Below are 21286 nucleotides of genomic sequence, written 5' to 3'. Positions count from 1 at the left end.
AAAATATTTCCTTACAGTACTTTGTACGAATGAGACCCTGGGTATAAAATTGTCTAATAGTATTAGACAGGTTGGATTTTTTTACAGTACCTTATCTAGTGACTTTGGTTTGCTTGGCATTTCTCCCGCCACCACCCTATTCGGTCGCCCTAAAGCATAAGACCGAAGTCTGTGCCACAAACGGCTACTGAGCCTCGAAACAGTTTAGGATTAGTTTCCTAACTTGCTTTTAGAGCAAACCTAAAAGCGTTAGCGGAATAAGCGTGGTACTATATACCGCTTGATTGCGTGTCCCACCGCCCACTTGTCATATATCACTAAAATGAGTAGGCGCACCCCGTTAACTACTAAAACATATTTGACTATCAATAATTCAATTTATCACGTTAAAGACAGCAATTCGCTGCCATGCCTAGGCAGCTGAAGTACCTATCCATCATTAAAACGCTTCGAGCCCTTATCTGGCTGGTAGTCAGCCATATCTCTCGGTTAGCTTTCTACAGCAGCGCGGTAGGAGTCTTTTCCCTTAGGTAAACTACTGATGTCGGTTGAACAAAGCACCGCATCAAGGAACTCCCACACGGTTAGACAATGCGGCTCTTCCCACATTGACTCGCCGCTTGTAAGTGGCCAATTTTACCTTTGACCTCTAAGTTCCAGGGGTGGCCTGAGTTCTGGCCCACCCCCAACAGCTGGACCTACCCGCAGATGCACAGCTCGTCAGCTACCGGGCGGAACCGAAACAAATATTGGTTTAAATTTGCGTGGTTGGAGAGCAATCGGGCTGTCGTTGTTCTTAAAAACGAAGGAGAGATAGACCATCCCTCCCCAGATCCTGTATAATCTAGTGACATTTCTTTCACAAATGGATATGAAGTATTTATGACCTGACTCAGGATTAAGTGAAAGCAATGCCTTAATTAATGAATACGCGCAAAGGAAAATGTTATACTCCGATAAAATAATAATTATTCTATAAAACGCAATTATCCTGTTACCAAATTATAAAAATTTGTCCATACAAATTCAATGAGTTTTAATACAATGAGTTTTTAATTCAATGAGCTGAACATATTAAATTCAATGAGATTTGAATTTATCTGTTTCTAGATAGATTTACATTAAAATAAAAAAGATTCTCTGAGGACATGCTTTTATAACATTCATGTAAATTTTAGTTATAGTAAAATCTACAATAAAAAAATTTATTTTTGTTGTATTTAGAGTTAAAAAAAATTATTTTTGACAATTTTTATAGCAGGATCTTGACGTTAACGTTATAAATTTAGTGGGATATGTACAATGCTACATTAATAGATGTCTGTTGAATAGCGATTAAACGTAGCCTTCAGTTAGCATTGGTAAGAAATAAAAGTACATGAAACTAAATTAGCATAAACAATATAGCAGAAATAGAATTTGATCAACTTCAAAAGCGTTGCTTGTCACTTAAATAAATTGTTCTCACTGGCACGTGTCAGTTGAATAGTTTAATAAACCATGAAAGTATCAAAGGTGAATATAGTAACTGAATGACAAAACAGTTGACGGTGTTTTTGTTTCATTATAATAGAATATTGAACCTGATATTTTACTATTAAAGTTTTATTATAAAACCCAAGTTTTTTATGATCACTAAGAAAAAAACTTCATTATTTATTAGAGATTTAAATTTTCAATTAATTCTTCATGTATTTTCTATCCCCTTATTCTCAATTAATTTTTTATTATATTGAATTTCATAATAAGACTCGTTTAACATGTAATATAAAATAACGATAGATAAATAATTAGGTGCAGTTAAATGTGATAAATTATTAATAAAACAACATGAAATAGATGGATTAGGTTTAAGTCGATAGTGTTATTCTTGGAGCACAATATAGTAATTTATATTTTAAGAAGCATTTTGTGAATTACATTAGGTTACAGAAAATTTCATAACCGTACGATTCAAAATTAATATAACCGATCAATTTACTTTCCACACACAGTATTAACTAACTTCACTTTATATACCTACCAGTATTTGATACACTTTTAAGTGGTGACTTGAAATATTTTTTTTTTATAGTATGTTTTTAATGCACAGTAGGTCGTTTCTTGCACTCTACACCCCCATTTCCTTCTTCATTGCAATGAATCACTCTCTATTCCTTTTTTTTCTACTGCGCTTTCAATGTTTTTTTTTCTGTATTTTGTTTCATTTCTACTTTTGTCTTAAACTTAAAAAGTATTATCTGTAGGTTATGCGTATTATACATACATATATATAATAATATCTTATATATATATATTATATATATATATATATATATACATATATTTTACTTAAAAATAATACCTTTATTCATTTCTTGGGCAAACCAATCAACTATACAAATTTGTAAATTAAATACACAAGTTTCACTTAGAATTCTCTAAGTTTCCTCAGATACGAGGTTCCAAGATGCATGGAGGTGCATGCGGGATGCCCTGGTTTCGGGTGGACATGTACAGACCTGAGGATTTTCAGCAGATAATGTTTCAGGGTGTGAAGCAGTGGACTATTATTGCAAATTATAGTAGAAACGTTTTAGAAGAACTTAATAAAACAGAAAAAACTCGTAGGAGATGGTGAGCATTGGCGCGGCCAGGAAGGGAATGAGAAGTCGGAGGGTGCCGGGCTGGACAGGTCTGCGGCTGAGTGCCTTGGGGGCCCTCTCGAGCATGAGGGGGTTGCTTTGGTGCGGTGAGGCCGTGGACACTCCACTTCCGGAGCCTGAGGGCGTTGCTCAGTTTTTAATGATTATGGTTGACGGTCGTGTGGGTAAGAAATAAGTAGTAAATTTGAGTTATTTGTTTGTGTGTGTGTTTTGTGTACTGTGGGTGAGGTTGTGAAAATTTAATTAACTTTTGAGTAAACCCACCGGTTTGGTCTAGTGGTGAACGCGTCTTCCCAAATCAGCTGATTTGGAAGTCGAGAGTTCCAGCGTTCAAGTCCTAGTAAAGAGTTATTTTTATACGGATTTGAATACTAGATCGTGGATACCGGTGTTCTTTGGCGGTTGGGTTTCAATTAACCACCCATCTCAGGAATGGTCGAACTGAGAATGTACAAGACTACACTTCATTTACACTCATACATATCATCCTCATTCATCCTCTGAAGAATTATCTAAACGGTAGTTACCGGAGGCTAAACAGGAAAAAAGAGAAGAGAATTAACTTTTGAGTGCACTTTGGTGGATAAGTTAAGTCTTGTGGTCATGTCTTCTTGATTATGGTGCGCTTGTCTTGTTTGGCTTGATTCTATGAATGTATAAATTGTATGAATGTACCTGTTAGGTGCTCTATTTTTTCTGAATGTTTTTCTGTTTAGGTATTTGTAGTGTGCAGTGTGTGCGTGTAGCGGTCTGGTATGGATGATGTTTGCTAGTGGAGACCGAATGTGTGTGTGGGCGCTTATCCCCCTCTACTGAAGTAATGTTTTATTAGCGGTTTCCCAGCAAGTGAGGTCCCCAGGCGTGGAGGATTAGTCGGTAGTGCGCAGGAATATATATGCATTTTCTGTAACAGCTTGCGGAACCTGTTTACGAGTCCGACACTGCTTCGTCGCCCGTAAATGGGGTTCCTCCACCTCAAAAAAAAAGCTTCCTCAGGTGACTTTACACATTCATAAACGCATCATACAAAATTCTCCTACATACTATATATTCTCTTACGTGTAAGAGAATTTTGTATTGATGCGTGTGTATCAATGAGAAGTCAGCTGAGGAAGCTTTTTCTTCCTGTTTAGCCTCCGGGAATCACCGGCAGGTATTACTTCAGAGGATGAATGAGTATAATATGTATGAGTACAAGTGAAGTGTAATTTTGTACAGTCTCAGGTCGACCATTCCTGAGATGTGTGATTAATTGATACCCAACCACCAAAGAACACCGGTATCCACGATCTAGCATTAAAACCTGAGGAAGATTAGAGAATTCTAAGTGAAACGTTGTGTATTTAATTTATAATTTTGTGTAGTTGGTTTGATAACCCAAAATATGAATAAAGGTAATTGGTTGATATTCTGCCTGTCTGGGTTCAGCTCCATAAGTTACTTATTTATATTTCTTATGATATATTTTAGTACAGTCTTGTTTTCTTCTTTTTTAACTATATATCTAGTTAGCCAAGTACAGGTGATGTTAATATATGCATTTCATTAATATTACTGTATTGTTCACTCTCACATTCATAACAAAACATATTCATCTCATCTCATTTATTAAAATACGTCACAACAATGTAAAAATCTTAAAAACATAATATAATTAAATATGTTAAAAAGTAAACAAAGAAATATTAAGTAATCATTTAACTAGTGAATCAATGCATTTTTTTTTTCACGTAAAGTTATTCTATGGATTACAGTATTAGAATAGTGCTGATGATTGTGGACACTATTAGACTCAATTGCGTGAACTTTAATATCTTAAAATAAAATATGCATTTTCATTATATTTAATCTTATCCAATCAAGAGGAAAAAATAAACTACACTTAAGTTAATATTTTCAGCTTTATAAAAAGCAGGCGAAATGTAATAAAAATATAATTTTTTTTTTTTTATACAAATATATCAAACTTATAATTTTACTAATTGACAAATAAAACTTACGAATTTTTCAAAATGAAAGTAAATCATACAATTCATGTGGTTTTATTATTTTTTATGTCATTATCCGGGTGACCTAATTACTTTCCATTTCTTATCTTCTATGCTAATCATTTAATTTCAACATAGTTCCTCCATATATATCCTCAGTAATATTTTTAATATATTTTTTAATATTTGATTTTTTCTAAACCTTTTTTTTTTACCTTTTACACTATTACAGAATAAAAACAATTATAAAAATTAAAAAATCACGACTGAAAAAAATAAAAAAAAGCTAAAATAAAAATAAACTAAATTAAAAAAACAACAATAAATTGAACTAAAAAAAAAGTAAACAAGATATGGAGTTAAAGGACTAAATATCGTTTTGCAATATTTTATTAAATAAAATAATGGATGACCAATCAACAATCGGAAATTTTTAATTTGTTTAAATATATTTTTCATGGTTAAAATATTTGTTAGCAGTAAATATTTCTTATTAGTTACGTAACTAATATCTGTTCTGATATGAGCCAAATCGGACCACAAATATAATTTTCCGAAATATCTCTACCCCAGCGCCACCTAGCGAGTCCAATTTTTGCAAAAAAATGTTTCTTTACACACACCTAATATATATTCTAAATATGAGTCAAATCGGACCATAAATACAATTACCTTGACCCCAGCGGCATCTAGCCGGTCAAAATTAATTCAGATACCTTCGCGGGCGTGTGCACAATAACTCACGAAAGTTTTATCTCAATCGGATGAATGATATAGGAACGCATACGGGACAAACAAACAAAAATTCACTTTTTTATATATATACTAGCCGCTCGGCCCGGCTTCGCCGGACCTACCAGCCAAGCCTCGCTTCGCTCGGCGCTTTGGTTTTTCAGGTTTCCAAAGTTCTTTTTTTCAATTGGAAAATTTTTGACGTTATCAACTTTACTCCAAGTTAAGAGCTTAATGTTTTTAGAAAAAAATTCATGCAATTTAGATACGTTATCTGATAACAGAAAATCCAGCTTTTTTTAATTTACCGACATGGGGGCTGCGCCCACAAACCCCCTCAAAAAATAACTCTCATATAACAACTGTAAAAACATTTTCGGTAGATAATTTGGAAAAATTTAATTTTTTTTTAACTGATGGGGGAAACCCCCCTTCTAATGTTTGCATACAGTCTGGAAAAATTACTTCAACTTTTTTACTTGAATCATTTTTAAATAAATTCAATACTTTTCTTAGTTAGGGTTCATTTTTACTCAGCTATCCTTTGTAATAAATTTTCAACCTAAATTTTGTAACTGAAAACTTTGGGACTCAATTTAAACGCTTTTATAGTTTTACATTTAGCTTTTAGTTTTACAATAATAATTACTTCTGCTCCGAATGACGTCATTTGATAACATTAATTGTATTTGCAAATGTTTGTTAAAAAGTGCCTTGCTTGACTCTTGAAGAATTTTTTTCTAACTTTTACATCTATTTTTAATGTCATTAGACTTATTTTATAAAAGGCTTTTCTTGCTCTTCCACTAAGATTTTCATGTTTTTTATTACTTCATACATTATAGAAAAGTCAGACGTTCATGTATGTAAAAAAAAAAAAGCTGAAGGAATATGAAGATGTTAGACGAATGAAAAAAATAGTTTTTGCTCGGTGTTATAGGAAGAGGCGGGGATCGCGCTTCCGTGAATCGGTTAATTTGATGATAGAGGGTTGTGTAAGTTATGGTAGATGGTCGTAGTTGGAGAAGGCCGTACGAAGGCGATGGTAGGTTATGTAAATAGTCTGATGGAAATGTCTGCGAGGCATTTGCATCGGTGGCATCCTGATAGAATCAAAACTCATGATAGTGTTATGTTATCAAGTTTAAGGGAGTCTAAAGCCGACATCTGTTTCCTAGCCATCGGGTTAAGAACGGTGGGGGTGGTGTGGTGACCGGGATCGTCACAAGGCGGGTGTCTTTCACGACTGGCGAGGGTAGGATACACAATATACTGTGATTATTTGTATAGTGCGCCGAATGGAAATACAAGCTTGGCTGTGAGAAACAAGCGCTTGTGTTATAAACATTATATTACTCTTTAACATTGTACTATAATAATTATTTTTTAAATATTCCGTGCAATATTCATTATAACTTTATAATTTCCTTTACACAGAATTCCTAAAACAGGTAATTAGAATTAAAGTTGCATTTCCTAATCTCCGATGTGTCCTCTAAATCTGTTGCGTTGGAATCTTGAAAATAAATCTGGATAACGCCAGGTTTTTCTGAAAAATGTTAGTTTTTCTCCTTTAAACCATTTCTAAATGAGTAGGGAAATATTTAACTGACCAATCTCTTCTACTACTTTTATGTGAATGTGTGTGTGTGTGTGTGTGTGTGTGTGTGTGTGTGTGTGTGTGTGTGTGTGTGTGTATGTAAAATATTATGAATTATAAAGACCACATTAAAATACTGTTTTCCACTCATTTTCTGAAAAATTAGATAGCTAAAATCGTGAATATCCCTAAAGGGACCTTAAAGAAAATAAATTAAAAAAATTTAAGAAAAAAGATTTAAAAATTCTATGTACGTGCGAAGAAGCGGGTGCGTAAACGTACTTTAACTAGTATTTATATGCAACCGGCTGGGCCACCGACCACTGCAGAGATATTGCCGAAAAAGTGGAGGGTGCTACCCTGGCTGGAACGGGTGGTAAGAGGGTCCGCGTCCTTGTTAAGGACGTGAATGCTCTCACAACGCAGGATGAGTTTCTCTGGGAAATTCGTAAAACACCTGGTGAGTCGATCGATAAAGATGTTTTATCAATGCGAACGGTTTACGGCTCGACGCAAGTAGTAATATTACCAGTGCCGCCCCTCCTTCCGGACTGTCTGATGGGCGTGTTCGCACTGGGTGGGTGGCCTGTCGGGTGATGCGTCGTGCCACCGACAAACTCTACTTTAGATGCAGGAGTTCAGGCCACAGGGCGAATTTCTACAATGGCGGAGATAGAAGTGGCCATTGTTTTATGTGCGGTAAGGCCGACCATGTACATAAAGATTGTAAGCAGAAGCCTCGATGTACATCCTGCAAGTTGTACCCCTTCGGGGGTTCCCCACTAGAGATCGGAGTCCCCACTATGGATCTAGAACGGAGTACCGAAGGGTAGTTTCCTTTTGGGAACTCCTCGTTTGAGGCATGCCATACAAAAAAACCGAGTTCCAGCTGCCTGGGCCGGACCTTGCGTCCTTCAGAGGTAGTATGAGACGAAGGCATCCCTCCGGAGCTGATCCTTAATTGTGTATCCAGATCCGGAGGGCGGGTAAACTACAGATGTATAAAAAAAAAGAACTAGTAGTTATATACTAAAGTGAAATTATCCAGAAAAAAGGAGATGAATAAATAAATAATAAATAAGCATAATTTTCTGCCATAAAATACTTACCCAGTTTTAAACAAGATATACAGCAAAAGTCTAATTTAAAAAAAATGAAGGACTTTACGAAGAGATTAAATGTAGCTTTAAAACAAAAATAAATATAAATATTTTTCAGCTATTTAAATAAAGAATAACTCAGGTCAATAAAATGTACATATATATATACATGTATTACATAAAACCTACAAAGAGAAAATATAATGAACGAACGAAAAAACAACGTGGAGAAGATACAAGCAATTTACAAATAATATATACACGTGTGAGAGTATTTCTTAATAAAATGTCAAAAAAATATACATAAAGAAACAAAACGGTAGGCTATATTACATAAAATGATGTTATATAATCCAGGGTAAAATAAATGAAAATTATATATATATATATATATATATATTTAATATAACGTTATATTCACTAAGGCTTGAATCATAATGGTTTCTTTGTCGTATTAACTAGGGAGGAAATGACTCTTTTTGTTCCGGAAATGAAATACCGCTGATGTATATTACTGAGAACATAGACAAAAGGGAGGAAAAGAAAAAAAAGAGAAAGAATAAAATAAAGTATAGAAATGAAATGAAGATGTATAAAAGAAAGAGAGAAATATACCTTTAGAGTAAAAGAGTATGATGAGGGAAATTGACATCGGTGAGAAGTAAAGGAAAATTCCCAGACCATTTTCTCCTTTTTTCCTTCTTCCCACATCACATCGTTTAAAGATTCCACTGCAGTAAGCAAGAAGCATCAGTTTAAACTAAATAGGAAATAATGGAGAAAGTCTTAATGCACACTAATATCCTGAATGAATTCATTTTTTTTTTCTTTTTTTGTACAAAAATATATTGTACAGTCTTTTTACTCATATTATATATTTGCCGCTTAAAATATAATATTTACCTTAATCTCACAACATTTCAAAAAAATAGTAGAAAGCCCTACATGTTGTCATCTCTTTTCTCTTTTTATACATTTTCTTGTTTAATTTGCCATGAATAAAAACCCCTAATAAAAAAAAGCAAATTTAGAATGATTTTATATCAAGAAATACATTATGTACGGGAAGAAATAAATTGATGTAAAATGTAAAAAAAATGTATGCACATTTTTCATTTAAAGAAAGAAAAATTAAATATGCTAACAAGCTGGGAGATAAAATAATTTTTACTAAATTAAAAAAATTGTTATAATTTCAAAATGTATAAATATGTATGATTTCGATATGTATAATCTCCAATACTTAACCAACTATTGGTTTATTCCTGCTGCTGCAACGTATCTTCGGAAAAAAGTATCGGGTTTTTTTGCAAAAATCAGAGTTTTAAGATCCTCAGTCCAAAACAACACAAATATGTTATAAAAATTTCCGGTGATGTGTGTCCGTACGTAAGGGTTGACCTACATTTTAATTAATATTTCCGAACTGAATAAATATAGATATCTTCAAAAATTGTTCAAAAAATTTCTATATTCAAAACAATATAGCATTAAATTTTGGTTAAAATTAAAAAAAAAAAAACTAGAAAAGAAATTTTTACATTTTTAATTTTCTACTTTTTATATAGTGGTCGCTGAAAAATGAGATTTTGTACAACTGAAAATTATTTAAGGGTGCATGATATTCAAAATTATTTCTAAACAGTTTTTTGCCTTATATATCAAAAACATAAAAATGTTGAAATCTGGCTATATATTAGGTTGTCTAAAATGTATTAACCCTTTGAAGACCAAAATTGAAAGCACTTTTATTGTAATTGGAAGATAACATTATGAATCCACATTAGCACCATTTTCTTTTATGACTTTCTACCATTTTTCCGGATATTCCATAATCCAGTTGCTATAGTACTTCTGTGGTTTTTATTCAAAAAATTATGATACGTGATTTTCAGAGGTCTCTTTTGAAACTAACTTACAACTTTGAGGTTACCCACTTATCATCACTCGTGATAAAACATTTTAGAAACGGTTCGATTTCGTTACGTTTCAGTAAAAATTCGCAGATAGAAATTCGATCGAGTAATCTTTTCTTAGACAAAAAATGCGGCATCCAAAAGTCGAGCTTCTTTTTGAAGCTAGCTTTCTCAAAACAGCTTAGTATTATTTGATGATGGATGTGTCATTGGGAATGTCATGACTGCTTCCGTCTTCCTAGACATCTTCAAGAATGTGCTAACGCTATCTCGTAACAAAAGACTCAATAATTTTTTAGACTCCCTATTATATCCCAGCTTTTACCTGATTTTCGACCCCAAAGGATAAGACCAGATTTCGATTTTAATAAACAAAAATTTGTTGAATATCATTGATTAAACCTTTGTTGAATATCATTGCCTCAAATTGTGCTAATTTCTTGAAATTATTAATTATTCTAATAAATAAACTATTAAGCCGCAAAATACAAGGCAGTATAGAAGACCCCTTAAAAATCTTTTAAAGTTTAGTTTTTAAGATTGAAAATCCAATCCGTTACTGACAACGAATCCTATTTATTAAATTTAATTTTTTTGGAATTTTTGATAACTGTTTTTATTTTTTAAGTTGTGGCTGTTATCAAAAGTTTTGTATTGAGATAGATTTCAAACAGGAGAGAGGGGATTAAATGGGATCAAATTATAAAATAGAGTATAATTTCAATGATTAAACGTCATTTGGTCTAGGACAGGGGTCGACAACCTTTTGAGTCAGAAGAGTAAAAAATTACAATTTACAAAATTTCAAAGTTTTTAAAGAGCCACAAAATTTTTCGAAAATAGGTTTATTAAATAACAATTTATAGGTACTTACACTTATAATTATTATTTTAACTCTAATTTTTAAATTAGAGCTCTAGTTATTTAGGGGAGAGCAATGCGCCCCCTTCTCTTGAGGGAGTCACAATTGCTGATTTGATTTAAATTATTTGATTGTAAGTATTTTAGGAATGGATAGGAGAAAATCTTTTTCATCCACTTCTTTGATGGCTGCCCTTCACGGTGCATCTCCGCTGGGCTCTCTTCCAAACTCCTGTCCGAGATGTCGTGTCGTGTAGAGGGTCTTCTTTCTTCTTCATCTTCTTCTTCAAATGACCTATAGAGCTTTTATGTAATAAAAGCTATAAAATAGATAAATAATAAAATAGGTAATTTATTAAATATATATTTTAATAAAAACACTTTCGCGGTAATATCCAACAGTACTACTTTGTTTCTTTTTTGACAATTCTTATTGACTTCAAAAAAGTAGTTAGGTATCTTATTTGGAAAAAAATATGTATAATATGTATTTTAAAAATATAATACTTATTATGTTACCTATCTTTACTTCGGTTTTTTTATTATTATATATATATATATGTGCATACATAAGTTTGAAAAGATAATTCGCTTCTAACTGTTTTACTTAAAACAACAAACTATATGTCACAGCCAAAGCACTGGTGAAGACGCCATATTGTCTTGAGTCGAAAGCGAATTAAAACCTACATAGAAACATCCGACGACAGCGTCATTCGGTAGCTTCTGATGGACTGACGACAGTGACGACGCGTGTCACGGTGGAGGGGTGCGGTGAAAAGCGAGTGCAAGTGGCAAAGAAATAGAATCGGTGCCTAATCCTCGTTAATCGATTCAGAACGATTTTTAAATATTTTTTTGATAAAATAAATAATATTTGCGTATGGAACTAAAGAGCCGCAGCTTCACATCCAAAGAGCCGCATGTGGCTCGCGAGCCGCAGGTTGCCGACCCCTGGTCTAGGAATCAGGAGTCAACTGGAAGTAAAAACCCTATTATAACGATTTTGATTTTTTTTCACTATAATTTTAATACTTTGGTTTTATTTATTTATTTTTTTAGTTTAACCTCCGAGACCACCGAAGTGAATGATTTGTAACCTGTGTGAGTATGCCGGGCCTGACCGGGATAATTTTAATACTGCATATTTTTTATGGTAAAAATTTATTTCATTAAAAGGACCAAATTTTTTTTACTGAATATTGTCACCATTTTCGTAATTTTGGATCAGATCTGTTTGTTGTACACGGTAAACCAACCTAATAAACGAAACAATAATTACAATATTACAAACAATAATAATTTACAATAATTAATAAAATATATTTAATTCCCAATTTTTAATTTTCTTTATTTTAATTTATAAAATTATTAACTTTATGACACTAATTATTGTTTGATATTTACATTTTAAAATCTTTATAATGGTAATATTATAATTTTTATTTAATACTAAATAAATTTCACTTACTACAACTTTATTTTACTATATTAATTTCCATTTTAAAATTTTGTTGACCGTAAAAGATAGCCCAGAGGAATTTTTTCAACCCTTACTTGGCTAGTTTTAACATTTATTTTATAATCGATAACAGTATAAAGAAAACAACTAGATTTCTCAGAGAAAGCGAATCTTCTAGCATCTCAGATGTTTTATATGCATTATATTACTTAGAAAAGACTGAATAAGACTGTTATTTCTTTGTATAAAGAAATTCCGATCCGGTATTTACACAAAAATCCCTGAATGAAATAACTTCTTTTACATTTTAAATAAATAAAAAGTACGATAAAAATCATCAAAATTATACAATTTATGTAATTACTATTATTCAAACATAACGTAGATTACGATAACCAATTTTCTAGCGTTCGTAATAGAGAGATTACGTATCCATGTTGGAATTACAATTAGTCATTAAAGTTTATTCGATTGCATAAACTACATCAAATTGCTTGGAAAACTGATAGAATACGTACGCAGTGGTAATATAAAATACGGTACTGTTTTCCATTATTTAGGACAAAATAAATAAAAAATAAATCGAAATATTCAACATTTCTACCGTATGATTATCCACGGACAATAGTTTCCTTTTTTATGATACAGAGTGACACACGAAATGATACAACATTTTTTTGTTTAGGTTAATAATTTATTATTAATGTGCTTTATGTTGGCAGAAATGACAGCAATTCATGAATATTAGTTTCTTCTCTTTCCCAGTGCGTTGAACAGCGCACAACGAACAGCGCTGTTCAACGCTGTTCAACACAATGAACAGCGCTATTCAACGACTGTTGAACAGCGCGTAAAGACTATGTTATTTTTTAATGAAACGAAAAGTGTGGTGTTTACACAAAGATGGTTTCGTGCACATTTTCAAACACGGTGGTCGCCCTCATTTGAAACAATACGTAGACTTTACGAAAAATTTAACAGCGGTTGGTTCAGTGTATGAGAGTAAGCGCGAACGGCCTACCGATGTTCGTTCGCCACAGAATGTTGAAGCTGTCAGAGCAGCGTTGCTGAGGAGCGCGGAAAAATCAACAACAAAAGCAGCAGCTCGTCTTGGAATTTTCTAGGCGATCTGTGTCGCAAATGATGTTCAAAAACAAACACCAAAAAATGGCATTCGCGAAACGGGCAGTGAACTGAGAGGTATTGTTGAACAATGTTTAGTTTCAAATGAGGCACGTTTTCACAAAGACGGAATTGTTAATAAACAAAATTTGCGTTTTTGGGCTTTCGAAAATCCACACGTGTTTCATGAAAAGGTAGATCACCCTCCATGAATTACGATATGGTCCGCTATCTCAAATCACGGGGTAATAGGACCATTCTTTTTTGAACAGACCGTAACGTTATCTAAACATGCTGCCTAATAACTTTGTTCCTCAGTTTCATACAAAAGAGTTTAAATTAGAAATCGAGTGGTATTAAATCTTTAACGCAAATCTCATTTCAAACCGATTTCCTTATCGTTTTGCGTGTGGACAGAACTGGCCCTCCAACAGTCCTGATTTGAATCCGTGTAATTTTTTATTTGAGGATTTCTAAAGGAAAAGATTTTCCCTAAACATCCTCTTATAGTTATAGGACGGTTAGTGCTGATCATCGAGGCGTGCAACGAGATAACTGAGGATATGTGTGGTCGAGTAATTAACAACATAGGAGTTCGTGTGATAGAAGTTGCTAGACGTGATGGTAATCATATTGAACATATGATAAACAGAACAAAATCTCTATGTATATAGTAAATTTGTTCTATTTTACTTTTCTATACTGCGATTCAAGTAAATACAGGTGTCCCATTTAATACGCAACCCAACCTTATATTGGTAGGCATTGAAATAATAAAAAGGCATGTGTAAATGTAAATGTAATTTTTATTATTACCATCCATTACCTTACATTTAGAGTAAATGTTGGAAGTGGCCTTCTTGAATACAAGCTTCAATTCTTTTTACAGCGTTTCTTGCAACTTTTTTCAAAGTTTGTGGCTGGATATTTAATACAGCTTGTTCAATATTGACTTTCAATCGTTCAAGTGTTCGTGGTTTGTTGCTGTAGGCTTTTTTTTTTAGGTAACCCCGTAGAAAAAAATCCGCCTCAGTCAAATCTGGAGATCTTGGTGGCCACAAGCCTCGACCGATAACACGATTACCAAAGAATTCCTCGACGAAATCAGAAGTTGAACCTGCGTAGTGCGATATCGCACCGTCATGTTGTAGCCAGCAGTGTCTGTCTTCCTCTTCCAAGAGTGCGATGAACTGAAATAAAATATTCTGATATCGTTCTGCAGTAATGGTGTACTCGAAAAAAATAGGACCGATTATTTTCTTCCGCGATATCGCGCACCACACGCCCGAGTTCTGCGGATGTAATTGTTTTTCGTGATAAACGTGGGGATTTTCAGCGCTCCAAATTCTACTGTTTTGGCTGTTTACGTAGCTATTCAAATGAAACCGTGCTTCATCTGTGAAAAATAACGAATCCATAACGTTAATTCCCTCACGCAGAAATCGACGGAACCGTTGACAATATTGTAGCCGTTTTTCTTTGTCGGGCTCAAGAATTCGATGAACCGTTTGAAAGTGATAAGGACGTAATTTTAATCGTTTAGTCACCCGATGAACAGTCGATTAAGACAAATTAATTTCAGCAGACAAACATCTGATCGATTTATTTGGAGAGGCGAGTAATCGGTCTTTGATTTCAGCGACTGTACCTGTATTCAACATTGACGCAAATCTTTTGTGTTCCTTGTTATTAACAGAACCGGTCTCTCTAAATTTTGCAACTAACTTTAATACTGATGTTTTGTTAGGAGCAGGTTTATCTGGGTACTTATAGCGAAACAAATATTAAACTGCAACCACTGATTTCGTACTGAAGTACGACTCGACAATGAAAACACGTTCATCTAGCGAAAACACAATTTTGTCTCTAGCAATACACTGAACGTTATGATTGCATTGTTGTGTGCTATTGCATCGCCGCGATGTTCAGATGTTGGACGAGTCCATTTCAGTTACGAGTAGGGGAGTAAGCTTGACTTTTGAAATTTCATGGATGAGTTATTGATGGGTTGTGTTTTATATGGGACACCGTGTATTTTTTACAAACCAAATGTTGGATCATTTCGTGCGCCACTCTGTTCGAAATATGTAACTAAACATATTATTTCTTCAAACATTGCAGAAAATAATTAAAGAGTATGATAAAGAGGATCGATATAATTTAAAGATATTGCAAGTGATAAATTTGAGATCGAATTAAAAAAATAATCAGAATCTAAACTATATATATATCGGTTTGAAAGATTATTATTTTTTTTGTAAGAAATGGATAGTTTCATTTTCGAAGTTAAGAAAATCGCAACTTTGGAAATACTTTCAAATCGTAGTCTGGTTTATCCATTTATAAAAACAAAATATGTACCGTAAAAATTTAATTTGAATGATAAGCTGTAATAAAATTTATTTAACTAATTGGATTATTTCAAATTCCGAGCCGACCTAATCAGCCAACCTATGCTTTTAATCTAGTAATGTTATCTCGATATGTTTTTAAATCCAGTGATGAAAAGATTAAATTGGTACTTAATCCTTTCATTTTTAAGACTTATGAAAAAAAAACATTTTCATATTTCACATTTTTTATGAAAAACACTGCATTCCTTTAATCGGTACTCCTGAACAGAACAATAAAAATAGTTCAGATACTATACGAAACTTTACATAGAAACTAAATGCCTACATAATTACTTTATGATACACAAATTTCTTTGTCATTTGATTTTTTATATCAGTGTTGAATTTTGGTGACCTAACAGGTAATTTTTTCGACTGTTTATTTCCAACCCACCCGATCTACTTTTCAGATCTCGTTTTATTTGTTTTCTTTTTCTTCAAGCTATTTCATCGCATTGGGGTTTTCACCGAAATTTATTTTTAAATAATGATTTTTTATGTCTTAATGCTATTGTGTCCAAAGAGTTGCACTATTAACTAATAACATTTAAAGGATAAACTTTTCTGAACATGGAATCATTTAATAATTGACACGTTCTCCATCCGTACAAAATACCTTCTACATGCTCATATCTCAGAAATATCTAAAATTATGAGAAGTTCGTATTTAAACTCAGATTTAAAAATATGAAAAGATAAAATATGAGAAGCTCACATCTGGTCTTCTACTTTAATCGTCTTATTTACTTAATTGTCTTATAAAGTTACAACTAATGGTAATCTGAAAATTTCCAGTGTTACAGATAACGGTTAACAGCTTCCAGAAACTATTTTTTGAGGAAATATATACATCAAAATCTTTGCTAAAAAAATAATCATATATTCTTAAAAAATCAAGCTCTTAAGTCTATCTAGCCAGGAACAGATATTCTTAACTATAATTCAACAAAATTTCGGCGTATGGCTTCGTTGCCATTTTTAATAAATTTAAAAAAATTAATCTCAGTAATTCACTTAAAATATAATTAAACGATTTTATTTTACAAAAAAAAAAAGATTCTCTGGATACATTTTTAAATAATAAATAAACATTTTCATCCTATTCAACCTGTATATAAATACTTGCTTAGAAACATTTTCAATAGCGCCTTATAATTGCAAATTATTGTATAATAATGTTTAATACGTAACATATCACCTTAATATAATTTAATATTTTAATATTTACATAATTAATATGAAGTTTAATCATATCTATTTTTACACGACTGCACAAAAAGGAGTGTAATTTATTAAGGGTGTATGTATGTACGTTTCCTTGATTATTCCGCCATAGTAGTTCAACAGCTGAACCGATTTAGATGTATGACCCAGCGTTGGAATCCTTAAATTACCGGAATTGTCATAGGTAATATATATATATATATATATATATATATATACAGAGTGTCGATATCAGGATATTTTATTTCAGTTCATCGCACTCTTGGAAGAGGAAGACAGAAACTGCCGGCTACAACATGACGGTGCGACATCGCACTAAGCAGGTTCAACTTCTGATTTCGTCGAGGAATTCTTTGGTAATCGTGTTATCGGTCGAGGCTTGTGGCCACCAAGATCTTCAGATTTGACTGCGGCGGACTTTTTTCTACGGGGTTACCTCAAAGAAAAAGCCTGCAGCAACCACAAACACTTGAACAATTAAAAGTTAATATTGAACAAGCTGTATTAAATATCCAGCTACAAACTTTGAAAAACGTTGCAAAAAACGCTGTAAAAAGATTTGAAGCTTGTATTCAAGAAAATGGCGGCCACTTCCAACATTTACTCTAAATGTAAGGTAATGGATGGTAATAATAAAAATTACATTTACATTTGCACATGCCTTTTTATTATTTCAATATCTACCAATATAAGGTTCGGTTGCGTTTTATATGGGACACACTGTATATATATATATATATATGCCGCAGTCAAGATTTGCCGGTTGAAGCACACACTTTAATGAATTGAATTAATGAACTGTGAACTATGAGCCTCTATCACTGTGTAAGTTCGGTTTGAACTGATTGATGCGAATCAACTAATTAATAATATTAACAAAATAACAGAATTAAATTTACGTTAAATAAAATAGAATAATATTAAATAAATTTCTGTTTAATAATAATGGATTTCTCGTGGAGACTGCGTGTAAGGCTAGAGTGTTGAGGTGATGCAACCACCTCGTGCGAGGCTAGACCAATCATCATCATTAACTGTTAACAAATGGGGAGCCTCTGAGGTACTGTTCTTATAGTATTTCTGCAAACAATTGTCCGATATTTAATATTCAAAAGGGGAATTTGTTAGTATGGTAAAGGCTAACCTTTGGACGCATCAGGTACACTCTCGATCTAATAGATGACGATTATACGGAAATATATATATATATATATATATATATATATATATATATATATATGTACAAAGTCTGTCTGTTTCTTATCGCATCACGTGAGAATCAACCGACCGATTACTGTTAAAATTTTCAGGATACATTCATGTTATCCCAGGAAAGGTTTTAAGCCATTGACCGAGATCGGAGCTGCCTTGAAGGTTAAGATATTAAAAATATTCATTATTTCTTCGCCCTGAAGGACGGTGAAGTTGTGAATTAAAGATATTCATTAAGGGAAAAATATATTAATCCTTTTACTTCATTATTATATTTTTGCTGCCACGGCAACGAAAAAAAAATGAATTTTTCGTCGTCAAAGGTGTATGCACTTAGTTACTATAGTTATTATTATTCTATCTTTTGTAATTTAGTTTTTTCAGGTTTCTTCAAAACCTGAATAGTATAATTATTATTTATTTATCAGTATTATTTTCACAACCATGAGGATAACGTACAGTGTGAGGGTCCAGGGGGTGGAGATCTCTGAGATTATGGAAATGGTGACCGAAGCAAGCTCTGTGGTTGTCCAGGACGCCGGTCCCGCTGGCAAATTGGGAATGGCGAATGAAGCAAGCTCTGCTGCCATGGGGTAGGTCCATGATCCCTTGGGGGGCCCGAGGAACCTGTGAGTTGTCTGTGTGATTCGCCTGGGCTGAGATCAGCCTCGAGGGTCCAGGTTCTGGTTAAATGGGCCGTCATATACGAAGATGCGGAGATTTTCCGGTTAAAAACAAACTTTAATCGCTTGAATTAATGAACTGTGAGCCTCTATCACTGTGTGAGTTGGGTTTGAACTGAATGATTTGAATCAATCGAATGACTGAGTAATATTAAAAAAATAATAGAATTAAATTTATGTTAAATAAAATAATATTAAATAAATTTCTGTTTAATAATAACGGGTTTCCCATGGCGACTTCGTGTGATGTTAGAGTGGTGAGATGATGCGAACACCTCGTGCGAAGTTAGATTCATCTTCATCATCAAGTATTATAAAATTGGGTGCTCCTGGGACGCTGTTTTGGGAGGGCAGTGGGATGTTCTTATAATATTTCTTCAAACAATTGGCCGATATTAAAAATTCAAACGAGGTATTTGTTAGTAGGTTGAAGGCTAACTTTTGCATACATCAAGTACACTCTCGATGTTACACAGATCACATGTTATTCGGAAATGTTATATCTTTGCAACCGATCTATCGTTTTTCAAAATTCAAACGAGGTATTTGCTAGTCTAATACAAAATCACAATGGAACCAAACTAGAACAAAAATTAACTGATGTACTCAGAAATGGATCTTATTACACGACTACCCAAAAAAGGGGTGTAACGTTTTTAGGATGTATATATGTATGTTCCACTGTAAAAGCCCAACGGCTGAACCGATTTAGATTTTTGATTCCGCATTGGAATCCTTATCTTACCTACGTGTTATAGGTTTTATAAATAAATTTAAAAAATTTTAAAACAAAATTATACTATATATAAAGTTGTCGCCCGCACGCTATTTAATTATCCTCTAAAAATCAATGTTTTTTTTTTTTTTTGGAAACTGTATTTTCTAATTTTAAATATTTATGTCTTGTTTAAATTATAACTAAATATGTATTATATTTATAATTTATCTTGTAATAACCTTTTCTATATTTAATATAATTATTTAACAACTTTAAAAAATTATTTATTTAGTATTTTACCTAAATTATTTCCATTTATTTAATTAAATATTAAATTATTTGCTATGTTTGCCAGGTGAGAACGTATTTTTAATTAAAACCCGATAACAAATGACGGCTTAGAATCAAATTATGAAAACGAAAATATTAAAATTTTAAGATAAAGTTTATAATATTACAAAATAGAAGACAAAATTTAACCTTTAAACCACTACAATACATAAAAGTTGTATAAAATAATAAATAAAAGTTATTTAAGGATTTATTCAGTAATTTAATAAAGTTTATGTGTGATGTAAATATTATATACATGGCAGTGGTTATAAGATTAGAATGCGACATCAAAGAATTAATCAATTGATCGACTACCTTATGAGATACCGAACATAAAATTTTTAATCGATAATTCATTTATAGGTGAAATAAAAGGCAAACTATTACCATTTTATTGGAAAATTATTAGTAAAGAGCTAACCTCCTATTAAATATTAAACGTTAATTTCAAAATAGGTTCGTACAGTTTCTTTCGACTGAGAATTATTAAAGAGGGCGGTGTTCAATTTGGAATAATCCATTTACATTACAGAGAAACTAAGTTTTTTATAGAATCCATTTTTACTACTTTATATAAAAATAGAAATTTAATTCAATACATATTAAATTTAGCAAAATTGCTAAATAGAACAAAACCTTCCGTGAAAGGACATTTAAGGATAAATTTTATTTATTTATTTATAAGACTTTTACTTAAATAAAATTGTTATTGTTTAAATAAGAGTCTCCTTTCAGGGTTTCAGTAATCATAAATTTATTAGGTTAGACGTTTAAATTATACTGGATATATTTTTAATCATTACCTACACACATTTTCTGATAAACATTGAACAAAAAACTGCTAATATTCAAAATATTGTTTTTATAAATATATATATATATATATATATATATATATATATATATATATATACTAGAGCATCTCCGTCGCGGTTTGCGTTTCCCGTTGCGGTCACTGGTGTTTAGCCGGTCAGAGCTCTCTTCGTTCGTCATCCCCGCCTAGCAAGAGGGCTCTGCTCCTTGGACTCCGCTGTGTTCATTAAATTCATGATTATCAGAATAATAATGAAAAATAAAGATTAAAGCCTATTCAATTTATAAAAAATATCAGTGTATTGTAAATTTCTTCAGAACAACAGTTTGGTAAATACAGGACCGGTCTAGTGGTCTACTGATGAACGCGTCTTCCCAAATCAGCTGATTTGAAAGTCGAGAGTTCCAGTGTTCAATTCATAGTAAAAGCAGTTAGTTTTATACGGATTTGAATGCTAGATTGTGAATACCGGTGTTCTTTGGT

The 21286-nt window shown here is 32.6% G+C and overlaps 1 protein-coding gene across 1 annotated transcript in view; it reads left to right on the top strand.

Moving 5' to 3' along the window:
* The window catches only part of LOC142332315 (protein O-mannosyl-transferase TMTC1-like), a 507352-nt gene that overhangs the window by 432687 nt on the left and 53379 nt on the right, over positions 1 to 21286 (top strand). The window lies entirely within an intron of this gene.

Source organism: Lycorma delicatula, chromosome 11 (assembly GCF_047948215.1).
Source record: "Lycorma delicatula isolate Av1 chromosome 11, ASM4794821v1, whole genome shotgun sequence".
NCBI classification, from domain to species: Eukaryota; Metazoa; Arthropoda; class Insecta; order Hemiptera; family Fulgoridae; genus Lycorma; species Lycorma delicatula.
This window is presented reverse-complemented; position numbering and strand designations above follow the sequence as displayed.